At 41.6% G+C, this 15,461-nt stretch overlaps 1 long non-coding RNA gene across 6 annotated transcripts in view; it reads left to right on the top strand.

The window, feature by feature from the left end:
- LOC103562092 (uncharacterized) overlaps positions 1 to 13,304 on the top strand; it is a 156,465-nt gene extending 143,161 nt beyond the window's left edge. Inside the window, exons 6-9 of one of the 6 annotated variants that reach the window (XR_011538773.1) lie at positions 181 to 344; positions 10,965 to 11,879; positions 12,162 to 12,324; positions 12,968 to 13,304. This is a non-coding gene — a long non-coding RNA (uncharacterized lncRNA). Of the gene's footprint in view, positions 1 to 180; positions 345 to 10,964; positions 11,880 to 12,161; positions 12,325 to 12,967 lie in introns of those variants that run through there. The other 5 variants (XR_011538767.1, XR_011538771.1, XR_011538768.1 and 2 more) reach the window with 5 other exon arrangements.
- The last annotated feature ends 2,157 nt before the right edge of the window (positions 13,305 to 15,461 follow it).

The raw sequence follows: 15,461 nt of genomic DNA, 5'->3' as shown, positions 1-15,461 counted from the left end.
AAATGTTAACAATAGTTGCCACTGTTAGATAAGGATATGCAAGGCTTCTACTTTCTCTTTTACATATTTTTGTATTTTCCAAATTATATATAATTAACACATATATATTATTATTTTAACAATCAATAAAAATGTAATATTAAACAGAATAAATATTTGGTGTCCTCTCGAAACTTCCAGCTAAGGTAGCTTGAACTGAAGATGGAGGCCCCACCTGCCCAGCAAGAAGGGTCAGCCTGACCTCTGCTCGTTTTCCTGAGAAGGATTCCAGCTGGAGCAGGAGATGCATCATCAGAGTGAAGGCACAGGACTGTGAGTTCTGTCAACCATCAAAATCCTATCAAGTAAGTACAAGAATTAAAAAAGAAAAGGGTGAAAAAAATCCCCTTATAATATTTCTGTTCTTTTTCAGTTTTTTCCTCTCCCCTTCAGTGTAAATGCTGTTAAGTTTTATCTTTACCTTCTGGCCAATTGAAAATCTGGAAACAAAGATAAAGAGAGTTAGACATTTAGAACTTTTCCGATAAAGTTAATTAAAATGGCCTGAGAAAGGCATGACTGAGATCTTTCTTTTTATTTAGGTTTGAGATGAAGCCGTTTATTTCAAGGGTTTAGCTGCACACTTGTGAGTCTAGTTGTTTCTAGTTTTGCTGATAAAAAAGTGCTTTCTCTTTTAGATCACATAGAAAATAAATCTTGTTCAGTACATCTAAAAAATAGGCAAGAAATCACAATGCAGAATCAAGAAGGAAAGAGCTAGTTGACATCTGTGCTAGAGGTTTTCCATTTGTCCCTCCAGATCTACTTTGCATCCCTCAGCCTGCTCTCTGTCCAAGAAGACTGACCTGGCTGCACCTACGGCCTGTGCCTTCCGAATCTGGTCGGGTTTGGCCAATGGAAGGCACAGACAGGAGGAGGGGAAAGACCTTGAAGTGTTTCCTCCCCTGGCTCATCTGCCTGCTGGGCCAGGGCTTGTGAGCAGCTGCATCTTGCAGGCAGCCTCTTCCTATAGCTACAGCTCTCCCTGGGTTCCAATGGCTGATTCCTTACGTAGCTACTTCCTGTGGGTGCGAGTCCCTAGGTGTTTTACCATCCCTTGTTGGTTTTCCTTAAACCCGCCCAAGCCCTTGTAAACAGTGCCTTCATCAAACTCTCTTTAATCTCCCTTTTGCATTTGCCATCTCTTTCCTGTCAGGACCCTGAGCTTGAAAACATCTTTACGGGACAGTGCAGCTTCATTCTGTGTCATGACTCTCCATGAGAATATTCTCACAGCGTATTTGACAGAGCCCACTTTTCATAATTATTATGGTTAATACAAGAGTTTTCAAACATCTCATGGTGTGACAATGGTCAAGCTTAGCCCTCAGGATCTATAATAATGGATCTTAGCAACTGGGCTTCACAAAACACTGGGTGTCAAAACAGAGGTATGCTGGAGTAATTTATTAATAATAATGAAGAACTGAGTTTTGTGCATTAAAAAATCAGCTAATAAGAGCAGATTTGTTGTTTTCGTAATTATGCCATTTTTACTCACAGAAATTCCATGCTTTCTTGAGACATAGGGAAAGAAGTTCCTAGGGAGAATTGCTAGGGAGTTCTGGCTAATGCACCTGAAATTGACTGTAATCTGCACGTATCCTTATCTACATGCCAGTCCATAGGAATGACCCTGGGAATATGTCCCACATGTGATATCACCTATCTATCTTACATGTAGTGCTGGAAAAAAGGTGGGGAACTATTGTTGGGTCACATGGCAATTCATTAAGGGAAGTCCTTTGACTCAGTAGCTCTACTATTTGTCATCCAATTTTTCGCATCAGTCTGTGTAGCATAAAATTACTAATATTCTAATTACCATACCACTAATAAGTACCTTAGATACATTATCTTATTTAATCCTCATAACAATTCACATTTTACCAATTAAGAGTTGGTCATTAGGCTGAAGGGGAGACAGGCTTTGGAGCACATTGCGTACCTATACCAAGGAGTTCCGTCTTGGGTCTCTTGGTATATATCTGAGCTGGGTAATACTCACTGGACTGCTTCCTGCTAAGGCTGTGGCTAATAGATCTCAAACGGTGCATAGAAAAAAAAGTTCAAATCTCTTTCTCTGGTCAATTTCATTCAATTACATTGTTAGATCTTGAGGATACCAAGATGAATGAAATACAGTTTTGCCCTCCAGGAATCTGAAGCCTAGCTGGTAGACAGAGAGATAAACAAATAATGAGAGAACTACAATAAAACATGATTAAAATGATAATAGAAGCATGCTTAAAATTTAGTGGGGAAACAGATGAGGGAGCAATTACATCTTTGAGAGGTAGTGGAGTGTCATGAAAAATTAAGTACCAAAGGTAACAGTTAAGCTTGACCTTGAAGGGTGTTTAGGAGTTCAACAGTGAACCTAGTGGAGAAGAGGTGTTACAGGAAAAGAGCTCAGCAGGGGTCTTCTCATTCTTGCCAAAGGCTTAGAGTCTCCAATTGCTTTAGGTTTCCAATTGCTTTTTCAACATTGCATCTCCTATGGCCTGTCTAGATTTCTCACTCGATCCCCTTTGGGTCTAAAGAATTAAAGTAAAAGAGATGCATTGGGAGAAAGGAGAGCTGGTTGGCCTGGAGTAAAATCCAACCATTGGTCTTAGTCTCAGCAGGACCATATACCAGTTACCTGAGAAAACCAGCTAGATTTCCCTGTGTTGCTGGTCTGGGTACCCTGCCTGGGCCCTGGGACTGAGAACGTGGGTCCTTGGGCAACCACAGGAAATAAGTCAAGTGAGAGCCACGGAATAAAGTATGAAACAGTTTTATAAACAATTAAGCAAAACTTAGATAAGGGAAAGGACCAGGCTACAGAGAGCCTGGGCTGTCCCGGAAAGCAGAGAGAGCAGCCTTGAGCTGGGTCGAGGGGGCGTTCTTTAAGGGGTTCTGGATGGGGAAGTGGTCGCAGCAGCTGGGGACTGGACCTTGGGATGCATGATCATTTGGCTGATTCGTTCTGGAGCTGCATGTTCAGTTTGTGGTCCCTCTGATGAGTGGTTTGCAGCAGGCATGGACCGATTGCTGACTTGCTCCATGTCACAGGATGTGTGGCCGACTTCAGATGGATGTGGCTTCCTGTATGTGCAGACTTGTTTGACCTAGGGCCCCACCTAGCCAACCGAGATGCCTGTCTCACCTGAATCTGACATCTGACATACATGTACAGTCTGAGATGTGGACCAAAATTCATGGGGCCTGCCTTCAACCTGGTTTTACAGATAGCTTTGGAGACAACTATCTATCAGAGATTCTTGTGGCCACATGGTGTTTGGATCATGAAAGTATTAGGGAAATATTAAGAAAGGAGAATTTATTGAAGGGATTTATCAACTCAATACTATTACTCATGAGTATACTGTATCATATCAGACCAAGAAGAGGAAGGAGGATTTAGAAGATTGTCCAAGATGTCACAAAGATTGATAGAGTTTACTTGACGGAGAAAAGCAGACCAGTTAAATCCAATTTCAGATTTTTAAATATGTGAGAGTCCTGCAACTTCTTATCTTTGCCCTGAGACAGATGTGAATTCTTTCTGCTAAGACCTGAAGACCTTATTCACCACTGTCTTATGTCATCTTGTCTTAACCCTCGGCCTACTATTGTTTCTTGTTCTCCCAATGTGGTCAATAGAGATACCCTCAAGTCACCCCAAAGAGACTAGTGGACCGGGCAAAGGGAGAACAAAGTGGGGTGGAAAAGACTATGTTACTATTTTTTTAGAACCCAAGATCAAGTTCCTGGATCAGCTTGGCTTCAAAAAACAATGGGATGTAGCAACAAAAAAAGATACAACATTTAGTTGTAAACATAAAAATAAGTGTGCAGATTTTATACAGGAAAACAATTTTAAAACACTTAAAAGACATAAAACTAGACTTGAACAAATGGAAAGAAATCCCTGTTCTTGGATAGGATGACTCAGTATCATAAGTATCATAGAGATATCAGTTCTTCCTAGATTAATGTGATCCCAACAAGAATACTAATAAACCTCTTTCTGGAACTAGGCAAGTTGATACGAAAGTTCGTACACAGAAACAAAAGAAAACATGCAAGAATAGTTGGGAAAATACTCGGGGAAAAGAGCTACCTACCAGATACTATAATGTAGTATAAAGTCTCTATAATTAAAACAGTGTGATACTAGCACATGGATAGACAATTAAACCAATGGAATAGGATAGAAAGTCGAGGAATAGACCCAAATATATGTGGAAACTTAGTATGTGGAATCTCCAATTACTGGGACAAAAATAGACTTTTTAATAAATATTTTGAGGACCACTGGAAAGCCATATACAAGAATAAACTCCAATAGGATGGATCAAGAATGAAACCCACCTGTGTTAGGAGAAAATATGGGTGACTTTCTCTATGACGTAGGTGGGAGGAGATGCTTTCTAAATACAACTCAAAATCCAGATGCAGCAAAAGACTAGTAGTCTGAACTACCTAAAAATAAAATAAAATATATTTGCAAGGAAAATTAAAAATGATCATGACAAAGTCTAAGACAACTGGGAGAAATATTTGAACTGAGAAAACATGTGAAACATATATCAAAGTTAAAGGGCCAATTCTCCTAACACATGAAGAGTAACCGGATGTGGGAGGTGAGACTGCTTCTCCAGCTTTTTCTGAGCTTGTCATTCAGTCTTCACACTGGGTTTTGTGCATAGGCCACGGTAATTAGCTCACTGTTGGGTTGATCTGATTTAACAGTTCATGGCCACTTTTGTTGTTATTTTTTGCTAACTTGTACTTTCACTCCCTGGGACCTGTTTGATTTATAAGTGTTTTCCCAGATCACATTCTGCGCTCAGCTCTGCACCTGGTGTTTTCCCTGGGCCAGCAGCGATGACTGGTTTGCTGGGCTCTCATTTTGCTGAGGGTTTCTAGTGAGATCCGCCCCTGTGTGGGCGGTAGGAGACTCAGGGAAGGGGGTTGGGTTGAGGGGATCCTTTAGCAGAGTTAATACACTCCAAAATACGCTTAGTTTACAGACTTGGGGATTTCCAGGTGTTATTAGACACAGAGGACCCTTTATGATGTCCCAATGGATAAGTTTTCAAAGGAGGGGGGTAAAATAAATAGGTTTTATGTTATAGATATTTAAACCAAATCTTCATTTTCATCTTTGTTACTTGAGGAATCATACTTCAATGCACACAGACTAAATTTCATTGTCATCGAATTCATTAAAGTGTCATAGATGGACAGCAGGAAGATAATGATGTTCTGGAATGAGAGAATGTTCTGGAAAATGAAAGGAAACGTGCCAAAACTGCCCCACCCCTACCCCCTCCTGATGCTGGGGAGCAGCTTTAACCAGAGATTCATGTTCACATCAGGACAGACTAATGCATTTCCTGGAAATGTATTCTTGTAGGTCTTTGGTCTGGATTTTGAGCTTGGTTGACCCCCAACTGACCTGCTAATACTACTACAACAGCATTTTGCATTAGTCAAGGGATTTCAGCTTTTTGAAAGCTTTTCCACATCATCGATCTCATTTGATCAGTGGCCCTGTGAAACAGGCAGGGGCAGATACTGTCCCCATTTTGCAGGTGAGATGACAGGGGCTGAGAGAGGTTAACAGATGTGGAGAGACAGCCCAGTGGAAGACTCTGGATTAGGAATCAAGGCACCTGGGATAGCTTCCAACCTGGCCATTCACCGTATATGGTGTCTTGAGCAAGTCAGTTATATAAAGGTTTCTGAGCCTCTTCTCCAGCTTTGATTAAATGAAAGGTTGCACAAGATGGTCCTTGAGGGCCCTCCTAGGGTTACTGTTCCAGGATTTTATCACTTGCCAGACTTTACCAGGAATTAGTCAGTGTATGCAAGACAGCATACTAGGCTCCTGAGCCGCAAAATTCTCCCCCTTCTTCTACCCCACACAGTGCAGAACTAAGGACTCATTTGGGATGGGGGTAGAGGTTTTCCTTTTGTAGACTACAGATGGAAGGAATAAGCTTTTCTGCCTGATTACAGGAAATTTTTTAAAGTTTATTTTCTTGTAATTTTTCAATCCCTCTAATGTATTTTTTCATTAATATTTTCCAGGTTTATTGAAGTATAATTTTCATACCATAAAATTCACCCATAGTAAGCATATAATTCAATACTTTTTAGTAAATTTATGGAGTTTTGCAACCATCACCACAATCCAGGTTTAGAACTTCTTCAAGGAACCTCCTTTCAGAAACCTTAAAAAGCTCTTCTATGCCCTTTTCCATCCGTCCCCACTCCCTTCTTCAGCCCCAGGTAACCACTGATCTGCCTCCTGTCTCTATAAATTTGCCTTTTCTGGACATTTTATGTAAATAGAATCATACAATATATAGTCTTTTCCATCTGGCAGGTTTAACCTAGGATACTGTTTTCAAGGTTCATCTATGTTGTTGTGTGTATGAGCAGTTCATTCCTTTTTATGGTCAAATACTATTCCATTGTCTGGATATACCACATTTTGTTTATCTGTTCATCAGTTGATTGACAGTTAGGTTGTTTCCACATTTAGCTATTATGAGTAATGCTGCTATGAACATTCATGCCTAAGTCTCTGAGTAGACATATATTTTTTATTTCTCTCGGGTAAATTTCTGGGAATAGAAATGCAAGGTTGTTTTTCTAAGTTTTTATGCAGTATTTGAATCTCTACTTTTAACTTTCAAATTTGGATAAAAGATTCATAGAAAATGTGTGGCAGAGTCAATGTACAACCTGTTTTAATAAGCTTTCTTCATGCCTGGTAGCTTTTATAAAAGTGTAATCTGTCTTGAAGTAATGTAATCATGCAGAGTGCTGGTTGTTATGGACTGAACTGTATCCTCCCAAAATTCATGTGTTGAAGCCCTAACCCCCAATACCTCAGAATGTGACTGTACTTAGAGATAAGGCCTTTAGAGAGGTAATTAAGGTTAAATGAGGCCATATGGGTGGACCCTAATCCAATAGGACTGGTGTATTTATAAGAAGATGAAGAGACACCAGGGGTGCCTATGCACAGAGGAAAGGCCACCTGAGGACATAGCAAGAAGGTGGCCATCTGCAAGACAAAGAGAGAGGCCACAGGAGAAACCAGACCTGCCCACAGCTTGATCTTGGACTTCCAGCCTCCAGAACTGTGGAGAAAATGAACATCTGCTGTTTAAGCCTCCCAGTTTGTGGTATTTTATTATGGCAACCCTAGGAAACTAATACATGGTCCTATATATATTTTTTTTTCAAGATTTTATTTCCTTTTTCTCCCCAAAGCTCCCCAGTACATAGTTGTATATTCTTAGTTGTGGATCCTTCTAGTTGTGGCATGTGGGATGCCGTCTCAGCGTGGCTTGATGAGTGGGGCCATGTCCGTGCCCAGGATCCGAATGGGCGAAACCCTGGGCTGCCGAAGCAGAGCATGCTAACCTAACCACTCAGCCACAGGGCTGGCCCCACACATGGTCCTATATTTTAAGAAATTTTGGGGCTGGCCCTATGGCATAGTGGTTAAGTTCAGTGCGCTCTGCTTTGGCGGCCCAGGTTTGTGGGTTTGGATACTGGGCGTGGACCTACACACTGCTCATCGAGCCATGCTGTGGTGGTGACCCATGTACAAACTGGAGGAAGATTGGCACAGGTGTTAGCTCAGGGGAAGCTTCCTCAGCAAAAAGAAAAAAGAAATTTGCTGTTAAATGCTGTTGGCAGAGTGTTTCTATCATGTTAATCCCCTTCACACATCGTATATTCTAGCGAGACGCTCTTGTCCTTCATGCACCCCTTTCACAGCCAGCCTTTATTCTGTTCTTTCATGTGGTGGGCTCCTCTAGGCATCACTCTAGTTCATGGTCACATCTCCAGTTACTCCCCATGGCAGCCCCAAGGCCACCTCCTCCATGAACACCTCCTCCCATTTGGAAGCAGTTCTCCTCAGAACTCCCCCAACCTTTTTTCTCTGCATTTTGATGGCAGGACTCTATCTACCCTGCACACCAACTATTGGGTACATCTTATCCTTCATGCTAGACTAAGAGCTCCTTGTGGACACGAGAAGTCATGTTTGCCTTTATTGTCCTTATAACCTAACCTCTGGCCCAATGTCTGACATGAAGTCATTAATTGTTTTAATTAATTAAAACCAGCAACTCCAGCAACCAAAATATTTATAAAGTTTCAGAACTTTGTGAAGACTTGTAAAATACTGGTTAGTGAAGTATGAGTAGACAAAGAATGGCTACAAATGTGGGAATAGCTAAGTGCATAAATCAGAAAGTCACTGTTAGTGACTTACAGCCAAGTCACTGACCTGCTCTAAACCTCAACTTCCTTATCCACCAGAGAAAGGGTTGATCTAGCAAAGGTCTGTTCTGTGGCAAGTGTTTTATAACTCTATGGCTTTTCCCGGATCTTTGAAGTGCCTCCCTGGTTATCTGGCTGGCTGAAGAAGTTCAAGGTCTAAATTATACTACAACTCAATTAAAATGAGCTTAACATGAATTTTGAGTTTCTATTTTCCATGTAGAGCTTTTCCAAGTATATAGAATTTAGAAGTGCTAGTCATTGCCTTCTGGGGCCCAGACAGACCCTTAAGAGGGAAAGAAGGTATAGGAACCTATATCACCCTCCTTTTGACAATGAACAATTTTAAAGGAATGCACACACACATACACACACACACAACCAGCTTGGAACTATAGGGCATCATTTTCAAATCAGACTCCACCAAGAGAATGGTTTGTGTGGGAATTACACCATAAAATAAAATAAAACACAAAAATTCCCCAAGTGATAAGAAAAAAGAGCCTGTGTGGTAAACAGCCCCAGAAGGGGCAAGTATTTCGTACAAGTGGCCTCTGACTTTCTTGGCCCAAGTTTTCACTTCTCCTTTGGGTTTCTTTAACTTTTTCCTTCACTCTCCCTACCACACTTGGTCTCCAAGGATTTGTAGATCTTTATTTCTTTAGGCTGAGCACAGACAAAAATTCTTTTCTTTTCCTTCTTTCACTTAGCAAGTTTTTGAAACAAAACAGAACAAAAAAAAATGTGAGAAAAAAGGGAGGATGGAGGAAGGAAGTACCTCTCGGCTGGCCATTCAGGGTATGGGGTTCTGATCTCCAGGTGATTAAATTTCTACTCCAGGCTGTTAGGCACTGCTGGCAGGCCCATAGACCCATGATCCTTTCTTGCTAATCCCTTCCTCTTCTGGTCTATAACACCATCTCCCTGCTCCAGAATGAGTCCACCGAATTACCCTGAACCTTCACTGGCAAAGGAAGACCAGTTATGTGGCCTTTAGGAAGTTCCCTAATGCTCAGGGGTCTCCTACCAAATTATCTTTTTAGCTTCCATTTATAGTTCTTGTTTCGTTTGCTGAGCATCCATCATTGATGCAGCTAAAGCCCAATCGCTTCTAGACTGTTTCTCAACTCCACACACAGTTCAGATGCTCTAGTTTGCAAGTAGTGGGAAAGAACAGATTTCCAGCCATGCTGGTTAAGGAAGACTTGACTTCCTTTCTCCCTTACCCTATCTCTGATGGGAAGGGTCTCCTTGGTAGAGTAAGGAATCTGAGACTTTGTTAGTAAAATAATATATTGAAGTTAAATTAAGTAGATGGTCAATATTAAGAGGAAAAAAGTTTGTCTTGCTTAGAAGAAAATGCTAGTGGTTTTCCAAGTGTGGTCCCCAAACCAGCAGCTCTAGCATCACCTGAGAGCTTGTTAGAAATGCAAATTCTCAGGGCTGGCCCTGTTGCCTAGTGGTTAAGTTCAGCACACTCTTCTTTGGAGGCCCAGGCCAGGTTCCCAGGCGTGGACCTATACCACTTGTCAGTGACCATGCTGTGGCAGCAACCTACATACAAAATAGAGAAAGATGGTCACAGATGTTAGCTCAGGACGAGTCTTCCTCAGCAAAAAATTAAAAAAAAGAAACGCAAATTCTCAGAATCCTCCTCAGGCCTTCTAAATCAGAAACTCTGGGGATATGACAGTCTGTATTTTAATAGGCCCTCCAGATGATTCTGACATATGCTCTGAGCAACTGGGGTACACAAATTTCCATTCTGCATTCTCCTCTTTTTTCGTAATAACAGAACACTCAAGGCAGCAATGTGCCCAGCTAAAAGGTAACATTTCTTATCCTCCTTGCAGATAGAATTGGCCAGTGTGGTACAAGCAGAAGTCATTGAGTGAGGCTTCTGGGAAATCTCATTACAGAGGCTGCCTCCACTGGCTGGAGTACCCTTGTTGTCTTTGCCCCCTTCCTTCTACTTTCTGCCTAGAACTAGAAGTCCAGCAGCCATCCTGGACCGTGAGGTAACCTTGAAGACGGAAGTGGCAAACTAAGGATAGTGGAGCACAGAGATTGAAGGAGTGTTGGCCCCTGATAACGAGGTGCTGCCCCACCAGCAGTGGGCCCTCTTCCTTCAACTTCTTTAGAAGAGAGCGAGGTCTCTGTCTTGGTTAAGTCACGTAGGTTTTCTGTTGTATGCAGTTGAATCCACTCCTAATACATTTTGTATGATTTTGAGTTATTTTTTTTTCACTACTCTGAAAAATGTTAAGAGCTAAAAGCCTTCTCCAGCAACACATGGTAAAGATGGCATATGATTCTCCAGGATGAGAAGTGGACATTGGAAGAAAGAGGAAGAAGAGAAAAAGTGGAAAGGATGGTGGAGGAATAAAGGAAGGTGGGGAGAGACCAGAGAGAAGGTCATTCTCAGATGCCCACCCAAGATGGGCTCTTCAGGGACTCACAAGTTGACTTCATAAATAAAAGGCGTATTTCTCCCCATCCTCTGGACTTACGTATATCAGCTAGTAATAAGAATTTCCTTCCAGTAAGGGATTATACTTACAGATATAACTTAGGGGTCAGACATTTTTGTAATATCTGAATTTTCTTGTGCTCCTCTTTCACAGGCTCCTGTGCCAGAGATTGTGGTAGGAATGCAAAGATGAACATTGCAAAGTCTCTTCCTTTGAGAAACTCAAGATTAAAGAAAAAAAATGCATGTGCTCAGTAAGAGGAATGTCATTGTCTTTTGCAGGCATTCAGAGACTCGGCCTCAAGAATACTTAACATTATTTTTTGTCTTTTTTACCCTCGGCTAAAAGCAGTGCCCCTCTGCTAAGGTTGGCATGATACTTCCAGGGTTTCCCCAGCACAGGTTAAGGGTCATTTTATGCGGGTGGTTAACAAAAGTGGCTAGCTTTGAGCTCTCTATATTGGACACCTGATTCAATTTGAGATCCAAGTCAATTTCCTCCATTGAGGAAATAATCCAAGGATGCTTCACTCTGTCCTTCTGAGTGTTCCTTGGGGTGACTTCCTCTGCATCTGACCTTAGACATAGCCCACCCACCCGCTTGGCCAGGGCACCCTCCTTAGAGCTCTCGCTCAGTGGAATTTGGAATCAATGCAGCGAAGAGCTTCTCAGAGCAGCTTGGCGCACTGGGCTTCTCTGGAGAAGGTAGTCCTTCATTTGTTTGTTCCCTAAAGGGACGTTTGCTGATTGCCTATTATGGGCCAGGTGTTATCTCTGGAGTTAAGAATTCAATTGGCTAGACCCAGTCCCTTCCCTCAGAGCCCACAGCAGAGCCAGGAGACAGGCTGGAAGAAAACCAAAGACAAAAAGTGAAACCCAAGAACTGAAAGTAAACCAGACAGTTACAAATTGTGATGGGAACCCTGAAGGAAACACAGGAGACTGACAAAGAAAAACCAGGGTCGGGGCCACGGACCTTTGCTGGCTGTCAGGAAGGCTTCTTGGAGGAGGCAAAATTTAAACTGAAGCCTAAAGATTGAGAAGGAGGCAGCCAAGCTGGGAACCAGCGGTGAGGTTTCCTGCTGGAAAGAATAGCATGCTCAAAGGCTAGGAGAGCATTGTTGAATCCTAGGAAGTGAAGCAAAGACAGTGTGGTAGGACACTGGGGAGGGCATGAGGCAGTGGGCAGTGGCCTGGTTACCATTTACCTTGGAACCTAAAGGATGAAAGCCTGGGCGGTTCCAGGGCAGAGAGTTGCTGCCCAGGCAGTTAAATTGCCTCAGGGTGGGGTGTCAGAGTCGACTCCTCTTTCTCTAGCTCCTTGTGCTTTTTCCTTTGCATTTTGTTTCAGATATTTATTAAAAATCATTAAAGGATCTGCAAGTACACGCACAGGGAGATTGAAGATGAAAAGAAAATTGAAGATGCAGAAAGAAGGCAGGAAGAATAATCGGAAGTGGAGGGGCATATGACTTCTCTGTCTCAGAGAAATTGTAAAGCACAGCCATTTGAAGGTAGATGAAAAATTATTATCTTCTTAAAGCTCAGTTTGTAAAGTAAACAAAAAATTTTCAAATTAGAAAACTTAAATTAATCACCAGTATGAGCTCTTAATCTACTTCGACTTTTTTTCCCTCCCTCAAAATGTAGAATTACATTTCATGTTAACTTCCAGTGAAATTGCAGTAACAAAATTGTTTTCCAAGGAAGGGGAGACAGTGAGAGGGTCTTGTCACATAATGTCCCCTCAGTCAGAGTCCAGAGAAGATCATGTATGGGACAGTCTGATTGTTCATATGGGCATAAGTTTAGAGAGGAGTTTTCAAATTAATTACAACAGTAAGAAAAGAGAAGCCATCAGGAAAAGGGTATCACATCACTCTGACCAGGGCAAGATGTCCATCATGTGATCTGTTGAGTGTGGAAACAAACAGCACAGGTCTCCATCGGAGATTGTGACCAGTGATCTCAGATTGCCAGGGGCGCATTGGGGGCCCAAGAAGAGGAGGGAAGGGTTTCACCAATGGTCAGGAGGAAAAGGGAGTAGGCCTTTCTTTTCCAGTCCAGTTCTCTCCAGCTACTCACCAACCAGATGTGTATGTAGGAGGAAAATTACAAGCTGTCCTTTTCCACAACCAATGTCCAGTGTGGTTGCAGGTATTAGGTGGTTGGTCTCAGGAAGGAGCAGCATGACCCAGGTGACAGTCAGAGCTTTCCCAAGTCCTGTCTTTATCTGCCTCTTCACCAGCAACAAGCTGGAGTCTGGCTGGCCATCAGAGTCCAGGCACCTAACGCATTCCAAGACCACCTTGACTTCATTTCCAGATGCCCCAGAGTGAAGCCAATCCTCAAAAAACAGCCAACTTAGTCTGTATTGTCTTCCACTGTTCTAATTAAACTGTTCTAATTAAATTTCTCACCACCTCAGAGCATGTGCTCTGGGAGTCAGATTTAATTTGATTGATTAAAATAATGTGCTGTTGAGTGAAATTTATATCTGTTTCGTTAAGTTTGTCTATACATGGTTCATGCAGAAGCCTGACCAGGAGAGGGCTTTTCCCTTCACTCTCTTCTCATAAGCACAGGCCATGGAGCTCCCTGCTCCAGCTGCTTCAGGGAAACCTGAACAGAAACCAAAGAGAGAAGTGAAGCAGCAGCAACAGCTGGGCCAGGGATGGAGGAGGAGAGCCAAAAAGACCTGAGGGACCGGGGAGGCAGGAGGAGAGGGAGGGAAATCAGAGAGGAGGGACAAGGGTAGACTCAAGGGGCAGAGCTGAGAACTCTTCTACTATTCTCTGGATTTTGTGTTTAGCCTGAGCACCTCATCGTAAGATTTTCCGTCTGCTAATGGACAAGGGCTTCCCACCCTTACAGCCATTAGGGTGACACCGGGTCACCTGACAACTCCTAGAGCCAGGAGGGTGGGGTCTACTGTCAGGTCAATCCATTGCTTCCTTCTATGTGTTGGCCTTCTTCTCTCTTCCTTAATTTGGCCCTTTTAACTCAGTGGGAGGAAAGTCACTCTTTCCATATCCATTTTATAATCCCAGGGAAGGATTCTGATTGACCTTCTGGTAATCCAGAAACAATAGCTCCCAAAGTCCACTAACCACAGTGAGGACAATGCCATGGGCAGTATGGGAGGTTGTGGGAAATACAGTGAGTGAAATAGTGCAGTACCAGATAACGGAGGCTGAGGAGTGTTAGCTGTTAGTGGTACAGAGCAGGGAGCAATGGAAAGTTCTAATCAGAGGAAGGCCATGATAAAATGGTTCTAAGGAAGCTCATCTTGATAGAAGTATATAGGTTTTATTAGAGGGAGAAATAATCAGAGATCCATATGCAAAAAATGAATCTTGACCCATACTTCTCACTTTGTATAAAAATTAACTTAAAATGGATTACTAAAAAAAGACCTAAATGTAAAACCTAAAACTATAATCTTCTAGAAGAAAACATAGAAAAAAAACCTTTGTGTTATGCAAGCATTTCTTAGCTAAGACACCAAAAACAAGATCCATAAAAGAAAAAATGGATAAATTGGATTTAGTCAAAATAAAACATTTCTGCTCTGCAAAAGATACTACTAGGAGGATGAAAAGACAAGCCACAGACTGTGAAAAAATACTTGCAAAACACATATCTGACAAAAGACGTGTATTCATAATACATACAATGCTCTCAAAACTCAATAATAAAAAAATAAGCAACTCAATAAAAAAATGGGTAAAAGATTTAAACAGATATTTCACTGGAGATATGTAAGAATAGAAAATAAGCATATACGAAAAGAGGCTCATCATCAATAGTTACTAGGGAAATGCAAATTAAAACCCAAGTGGGAAACTACCTCACATCTACTAGAATGGCTAAAGAAATTTTAAAAAATTAAACAATCAAATAAAACTGACAGTGCAAGTACTAGTGAAGATATGGAACAACTGGAGCCCTCATACATTTCTGGTGGGAATGTAAAATGGTACAGCCACAGTTTGGCAGTCTCTGTTTCGTAAGGAGAGAGATGTGAGGTATTAAGACCTATTCTACAACCTCAAGAATAATGGCGGAGGAAGTGATAAATATAGGAGTTACACTGAAGCAAAAATTTATGAGACTTACTGGCTAGTGGTTTGTTATTGATGATGAAGGAAAGGAATATTGGTTAAATTAAATGATTGTTCAGCAAACATTTACTCCCTTCCTTCTTCTCCGCTTGATGCATGGAAAGTGGGCATAGACTTTCTTGTCCCATTGACTCTGGGTTTGGGGTTGTGACTGGTTCCAAATCAAGGTTTTAAGAGGTTTGGCAATGTACAGATTCAATACAATCTCTATCAAAATTCCAATGGCAATTTTTACAGAAATAGAAAAGCAATCCTAAAATTTTTATGGGACCACAAAAGACCTTGAATAGCCAAAGTAATCCTGATAAAGAAGAACAAAGCTGGAGGCATTACATTTCCTGATTTCAAACTATACTCAAAGCTATAGTAATTAAAACAGTGTGGTACTGGCATAAAAATAGACACATAGACCAATGGAACAGAATTGAGAGCCCAGAAATAAACCCTTGCAAATATGGGCAACTAATACTTGACAGGGGAGCCAAGAATACTAAATAGGGGAAAGGACAGGCTCTTCAATTAATGGT

Source organism: Equus przewalskii, chromosome 3 (genome assembly GCF_037783145.1).
Source record: "Equus przewalskii isolate Varuska chromosome 3, EquPr2, whole genome shotgun sequence".
NCBI lineage: Eukaryota > Metazoa > Chordata > Mammalia > Perissodactyla > Equidae > Equus > Equus przewalskii.
Note: the sequence above shows the minus strand (reverse complement) of the source record. Positions and strands in the feature narration are given on the sequence as shown.